We start from the raw sequence: 8,323 nt of genomic DNA on the forward strand, positions 1-8,323 counted from the left end.
AGAAATCATCCATCAATCAAGCAAGAGAACCATATATTTTAGAATCAATTGGGTATTTAAAAATATAGACAACAAGAGTCCCATCTGATTTTAAATGAGCTGTCTGAACTAATATATATCTGCTATTATTTCTGTTGTTATCTTAGCAAAACACGACTGATTTGAGTTGTCTTGGAAGTGTGCTGTCTATGTAGAGCACTAGGGTTTGAACAGAGTGAATAAGAACACATGCTGCTGATTTAAACTTCACAATGAGCTTTAATAAATTCATCTGGTCACAGTTACTGGTGTCTGTTTGAGAAAGGCAGTGTTTTACCAGAGTGAACTCTAGTTTCAGCTCGTCTTTAAAATCTGCTTAAATCTCATTCTTCAAGGGCTTGCAGGCTTTCTGTGGGCCTTAAAAGCTCTTAAATCAGAGCAGCAGGTCTTAAACTCATAAAGTCATGCACTGTTCCTTAGTATTTTTACTTTTTTTTCCAGTACAAATATCTAAACATTGTTAAATCAAGATACTTTTACTGGAGATGCAAAATAAAAACATTTAGTCTTGTTTTCTACAAATTGAAAGATCTTCGACGAATACTTGTTCTTGTTTTAATCATAAACTCATTTTGATCAGTTAAATCAGGGCTTAGTTCTGTCCATCGGCTGCTGATTGGATGTTAAGATGTGGGCGTGGCTCTCAGTCGTGGATTGTAAGAAAGGGGCGGAGTTTAAACTCACTCAGTGATTGGAGAACTGTGCCATTCCACTGGAATTTTGATAAGAAATGTCATATAAAGGTATAATAATTCACAATAAAATTATTTTATAGCATATAGAGAATGCTAATTTCATCATGTGCTCGGGTCATTTTGAACCCGGGTTTTCTTTGTCCTGGAAAGGCGAGTTAATATTATGGTATTGGACTGGAACTGGTCGTGTGATTCTCTCTGGAGCTGACTGATCGCGGGCCTCAGTGAGCTGAACTTATGCACCTCCGTTTTTGAGGGAACTGCCAAAATGATTAACAAACAATGGTTTTTTGGATGAGGAAGTGGTCTGGAATGAGAGAGTCAATAATGAGCAAATGCTGACTGTTGTTGACCTCTTTGTTGAAGAGGAGCAGCAGTGGCTCCGTTAGATAATGTGTGTGTCCTCAATAAACCAAACATCTGGAATCCTGCGGCTGTTTTTGTGTTTGACCACGTGACGGACGCTCTGCTGCGGGTTTGTTTTTCTCCATCATGCGTTCCTCTTCTCTAGGTTCTGTGTCGGAGGTTCTTCTGTGTCCTGCTGCATACACACACACACACACACACACACACACACACACACACACACACGCTGGGAAAGATAAACTCACGCAGTAAACGTGAATCAAACAGCAGCTTGTGCTGCTGTCATGTGTTTACATCTGCACTGCCTGGAAAAAACTCTGTCATGAACTTCTATCTAAAAATAATTTCTGTGCCACATCAGTGAGACTAGAGATCAACAGAAGAACAAAAATAACGACGAGCTCAATGCAACAGAATGAGACTAGAGAGCATCACCTGATTGATTGATTGATTGATTGATTGATTGATTGATTGATTGATTGATTGATCAGCTGTTTACAGTCAGGTTGTGAATCTGATGGCTGCAGATGTTGTTTTAGGATCATTTGATGTACTATTGTAGTATTTTCTGTTTTCATTTTAATTTTAGTTAAAGTTTTAGTTTATTTGTTGTGTTTTATACCTTTTTTCCTCAAAATATGTCTAATTTTATTAACTTTTTTCAGTTACAGTTATTTTAATACATCAAGTTTATTTCAGTTAAAGTTTATTTTGTTTCAGATAACATCTTTTTATGGTTTTAATTTTAGTTTAATATATATCGTTTTTAAACATGGTTTAATATAGATTTAATTAATTATTTTAGTTTTAAAAAAGTTAAAGTTTTAAAGTTAAATCAGTTAAACTAAATTAAAATTGCCTTGGCATCTAGCTGACATACGTTTAAGCTGTTTGATATTTTATTTTGGTGAACATTTATTTTATTTCAAGTAACAATTTATTATCATTATTTCAGTTTTAGTTTAATTTAGTTTTCTTGAATATAGTTTAATAAACTTTTAACTTTAGTTAAATATGCTTTTTTATACTTTTTTTATATTTTTTATAGTTCATATGTCTATGTAGCTTTTATTGATTTTATTTCAGATTTAGTTATTTTAGTACATCAAGTTTATTTCCGTTCATGTGTATTTATTAATTATTTTATTTTATTAGGTTTTATGGTTTAATCAGTTAAATTTTTTTTTTTTTTTATAAATTTTTTTTTTCAAAGTTAGTTATTCTATTACATCAGGTTAAACTAAACAAAAATGAAAAATGTTGACTCCAGTTAATGTATACTTTATTTCAAGTAAGTAATTATTTTTAGCGGTTTTAACTGTGTGTAAACGAGAATAGCCCTGTCTGGAGTGTTGGCGTGTCTGCAGAGGCTCTTTCCCATCACAGGAAGTGGAGACGCTGCACGTCTGATGTTTATGTGATCTGGCTTCCTGTGAGTCACGCAGGATTCCCCGAAGATTGATGTTCACCACTCAAAAGCAACACGGCGCTCACCACGGTAAGATAACGCACTTCCACTGCTCGTGATCAGGTGTAAACTGTGTTGAGTGTGTGAAAGCTCAGGAGCTCAGAGATCCAGAGACGCTGTAGCTTCAGATCTGAACAAACTCACCACCTGTTCGAGTCCTCCGAGCTGCTTCAGGATCTTCATCTTCTGTCTCATCAGGTACTTCACTTCTGCTTCGGACCAGTCTTATTTTAGGATTGAGATACTATTTTAATTGTTTGAATTCAGTTATAAAATTGACAGAAAGCTTTGGAAGCCTGTTTCCGCCATGAAATAAAAAACAAAGGGTAATTGCTTTTTTTCTCGCAATTCTGACTTTTTTCTTGTAACTTTGACTTTATATCTCGCAATTCTGACTTTTTTCTCACATTTCTGACTTTTCTTGCTATTCTGAGTTTTTCTCACAATTCTGACTTTTTTCACACAATTCCGGCTTTTATCTCGCAATTCTGACTTTTTTCTCACAATTCTGACTTTTTTCTTGCAATTCTGACTTTTTTCTCACAATTCTGACTTTTTTCTCGCATTTCTGACTTTTCTTGCTATTCTGAGTTTTTCTCAGAATTCTGACTTTTTTCTCACAATTCTGACTTTATTTCGCAATTCTGACTTTTATCTCGCATTTCTGACTTTTTTCTTGCAATTCTGAATTTTTTCTTGCAATTCTGACTTTTTTCTCATAATTCTGACTTTATCTCGCATTTCTGACTTTTCTCGCTATTCTGAGTTTTTCTCACAATTCTGACTTTATCTTGCAATTCTGACTTTTTTCTCACATTTCTGACTTTTCTGCTATTCTGAGTTTTTCTCACAATTCTGACTTTTTTCACACAATTTCGGCTTTTATCTCACAATTCTGACTTTTTTCTTGCAATTTTGACTTTTTTCTCACATTTCTGACTTTTCTCGCTATTCTGAGTTTTTCTCACAATTCTGACTTTATCTCGCATTTCTGACTTTTCTTGCTATTCTGACTTTTTCTCACAATTCTGACTTTTCTCGCTATTCTGAGTTTTTCTCACAATTCCGGCTTTTATCTCGCAATTCTGACTTTTTTCTTGCAATACTAACTTATAACACACAATTCTGACTTATAGCTCGAAAGCATTTCCTGACTTTATCTCGCAATTCTGACTTTTTCCTCACAATTCTGACTTTTTTCTTGCATTTCTGACTTTTCTTGCTATTCTGAGTTTTTCTCACAATTCTGACTTTTTTCTTGCAATTCTGAGTTTTTCTCACAATTCTGACTTTATCTCGCAATTCTGACTTTTTCCTTGCAATTCTGACTTTTTTCTCACAATTCTGACTTTATCTCGCAATTCTGGCTTTTTCCTCACAATTCCGGCTTTTTTCTTGCAATTCTGACTTTTTTCTCACAATTCTGACTTTTTCTCACAATTCTGACTTTTTTCTTGCAATTCTGAGTTTTTCTCACAATTCTGACTTTATCTTGCAATTCTGACTTTTTTCTTGCAATTCTGACTTTTTTCTTGCAATTCTGACTTTTTTCTCACAATTCTGACTTTTTTCTCACAATTCTGACTTTTTTCTTGCAATTCTGACTTTTTTCTCACAATTCTGACTTTTTTTCTCGCATTTCTGACTTTTCTTGCTATTCTGAGTTTTTCTCACAATTCTGACTTTTTTCACACAATTCCGGCTTTTATCTCGCAATTCTGACTTTTTTCTCACAATTCTGACTTTTTTCTTGCAAATAACACACAATTGCATAACACACAAACTCATTTCTCGCATTTCTGACTTTTCTTGCTATTCTGAGTTTTTCTCAGAATTCTGACTTTTTTCTCACAATTCTGACTTTATTTCGCAATTCTGATCTTAAAATCTCAATTCTTTTTCCCACAATTTCCAATTCACAACTTTCAACTCTCAATTCTCACTCTACTCTCAATTCTCAACTATTCTCACAATTCTGACTTTTCTCGCTATTCTGAGTTTTTCTCACAATTCCGGCTTTTATCTCGCAATTCTGACTTTTTTCTCACAATTCTGACTTTTTTCTCGCATTTCTGACTTTATCTCGCAATTCTGACTTTTTCCTCACAATTCTGACTTTTTTCTTGCATTTCTGACTTTTCTTGCTATTCTGAGTTTTTCTCACAATTCTGACTTTTTTCTTGCAATTCTGAGTTTTTCTCACAATTCTGACTTTATCTCGCAAATTCTGACTTTTTTCTTGCAATTCTGACTTTTTTCTCACAATTCTGACTTTATCTCGCAATTCTGACTTTTTCCTCACAATTCTGGCTTTTTTCTCGCAATTCTGACTTTCACATAACAAAAATGACTATATCTCACAATTCTGACTTTCTTCTCACAATTCATATTATACATTTCTAAATCTTTCAATTCAATTCTGACTTTAGTTCTATACACAACACAATAAAAATTTTCTGACTTTTTTTATCTCGCAATTCTGACTTTTTCATCTCAGAAGTTTTTTCTCGCAATTCTGACTTTTTTCTCACAATTCTGACTTTTTTCTCTCACAATTCTGAGTTTTTCTCACAATTGTGACTTTTTTTGAGTTTTTTTTTTTTTCATCTCAGAAGTTGCTGTTCGGTTGCTATGGTGTTCTGTGCGGTTGCTAGGTGAGATCTGGTTGTCGGTAGATGTGATTGGGGCCCTTCAGTGTGCATCTGTGAGGTTTATCGGGCTGTTTTCTGGTCCAGCAGGTGAAAGTGGTGCATCTGATCAGCACATGATCTGAGGAATCAGTCCATCATCTTTAATACCCACAGAAGGGTCTAGTTATTCTTACGCGAGTAAACAGCAGATGAATGTAGTTCCCGGTCTCTTCCCAGCATTCGTGGCACAAAGCGTCTCTTCATGACGCGGCTCTGAATCTCTCCAGGAATGAGAGCGGTGTCCCATGATGCCAACAGAAGAACTATGAGAGAAATGCGCACACGTGTTTCCTCCATCAGAGTCGGCCTTAGATTCATTCCCCGCTGACGCTGATCTACAGCGCAGACGTTCAGGTCAAACAGCAGTTGTCTGTCATTCTGATGATTTCTGAAAGCAACCGCAGTGAATCTGTTATGTAACTGCATCTGCTTTCATTCAGACGCTTCCTCTCTCAGTTAGACGGTGGTCTGAGCATGTGTTTGCTATCGATCGCTGCTCTGCTTCCTCACAGCTGAAGAACTCAACTGAGATATGCACAACCTATGAATTTTATTTCATTGTCATTTTCAGGTCAACTCCAAGCTAATGGTAAACATTTCCATAACTTATAACTATGATGACAAAACATTCTTAATGTAATGTTTATGGAACGTTATTATAACTGAATTAATATTTGAAAAACATTCTCATAACATTGAAAAAGCGTTTGCAGAACAACATTCAACATTACTAAGAGACGTTTCTGTAACCTTCAACTAAGTTGTAATTAAAGAAAACTGGAGTTTTAATGTTGTTAGAATGTTACAAATAAACATTCAAATAACGTTATAGTTTGGGTGAAGATAAAGTTAGTTGAACCCTGTGAGAAACATTTATTTAACCTTTACATAACGTTATAATCCTGACAAGAAAAATGGACATTTCAACAGTTTAGAAAACATTCCCATAACTTTTTTATAACCTAAATTTGTTACCTGGGCTATTCCTTTTAAAAACTTTTTTTTTTTTATTTGCCACTAATGTGAAGGATTCATCACAGAACATATTATTAACACTCCAAAAATTTTTAAAATTTAATAAAACTTCAAAATTTACAACAATTCTAACACTTACACAATTTATAAACTAATAATACTTAAAAATTTACCATAATACAATATTATACCTTATATTTTTATATTTAATTTTATATTTCACTAATATTTTTTAGAATTTGATTATATTTTAGTATTTTCCCATGTATTCCCTTATATTTTTTATATTTTATTACATTTCTGTATTTTCTGTCCTTTATTCCAATATATTGAATTATTTTATTTTGTTTTTTCACTAAAGAGAAAATTCTGTCCTCTAATTCGATTGGACTGATAGTGATACAGTTGGTTAACTAAAAGTATGAAGTGTATAAAATCATAAATAGCAAGACTGACATTAACCGTAAGTCGAGCAGCTGAATGAGTTTATGCAATAGACTGGAATAACAGAAAAACACAGTCTTCATTAAGATTTCTATGCTGATTTATTAGTGTATGAGCTTGAAAACAACAACTTGGGAGTCAAACAGCAGGAGCCAGAAACCGCTGCAAAGGCCCAAAGACAGGATCCTTCCGCGCTCTGTGTTTCCGCTGCCCATGAAAGGAAGCACAGGAAGCGTCCCGTCACTGAGCGGAGGAATGATGGGAGATTACGGTGCAGCTGCTGATGCACTGACTCACTTTGACTGCAGTTGCTGCCGCTGCCTCTCACTGGTTGAGCACACGTGAAATGCGGAGGACGTTTACGGGAGATGGGCGCTTGTGTTGTTGTGCTGGTGTTGTGTGGTTTCCATGGTGACAGATGTGCTGTTGCACAAGCGTATGCTTATCAGACTGACCGCTTGTGTGGGCCTTTCCTGAAACACCACATGTGAAAGTATGAGGGAGCGTGATTATTTTAGGCTGTTTTCACTGGTTCGACCAGCGTCAGTTCTCCAGATGTCTCTCTAAATGAATAATCTCATAACAAAAAGCAATCATAAGACAATATTAAAACAACTTAAAATATAAGCACATCAGATTTGTGTACATCATGATGGTGATGATGATCAACTCACACAAAAACTCATTCAATTTGAAAGAAACTCGTTTAAACTCTAATTGAAGAAACTCTGTTACAAAAAATTCATTAAAACATAAATACAATTAAATATGTTTGGAAACTCTGTGACTTTCCAGTGTTTATATCTTATTGTCAATTTAAGTATTCATTTTGTGCAATTAATTGTATAAAAAATGCAGTAAAACATTAATATATTTAATTCTGACTCTTGTTAATTACGTAATTAGACATTCTCACCCAAAATCAAATCAATGTTGTAAGCAATTATTAATAATTATACACAAACAGACTATCACAAAATCTCATTGAGACACATTTAATAAACTTCAATAATTTTTATTTAGTTATCATTTCATATTTTCAAAGATTTTTATATTTTCCATGTTCAATTTAATTTCAGTTAAAGTCACAGTAATGTAGGTAACGTGTTTTTGTCTTTTTATTTTAAATGTGTATTTATAGTTTTAGTAAAGTACAATTTAAACTAAATGAAAATGAGAAAATTAAAAAATAAAAATAAATTAAAAATATAAATTTAAACCAATAAAAATTTATTTAAATTTTATTTTATTCCATTTCATGTTTATTTTATGTAAAGTAACAAATGTTATTTTTTATGGTTTTAGCTTTAGTTTTATTTCAATAAAATACATGCAATTGATTACTTTGGTTAATTGTAATTAGTGATCGCACGAAGGTTAATTGTAGTTGATGGTAGTGATCGCACGAGGTGTGTGTGTGGTGCTGTGTCTGGTTGCTGAGTGTGTGAAGTGTGTGTGTTGTGTGTGTTGTGAATGTGTGTGTGTGGTGTGTGGGTGTGTAACGCGTGTGTGTGTTTGTGTGTGTTTAAGAGGAGTGATGTGTCAGCATCTTCCTCTCCCATCAGATAAACGTCTCCTCATGTTATTTTTGGGATTTGTGTGGAAAAAAGCATAGTGCTGCTGAAGTGTTTCGCAATCGCTGTAGT

The sequence above is a fragment of the Cyprinus carpio genome, chromosome A17 (assembly GCF_018340385.1).
Source record: "Cyprinus carpio isolate SPL01 chromosome A17, ASM1834038v1, whole genome shotgun sequence".
Classification (NCBI taxonomy): domain Eukaryota; kingdom Metazoa; phylum Chordata; class Actinopteri; order Cypriniformes; family Cyprinidae; genus Cyprinus; species Cyprinus carpio.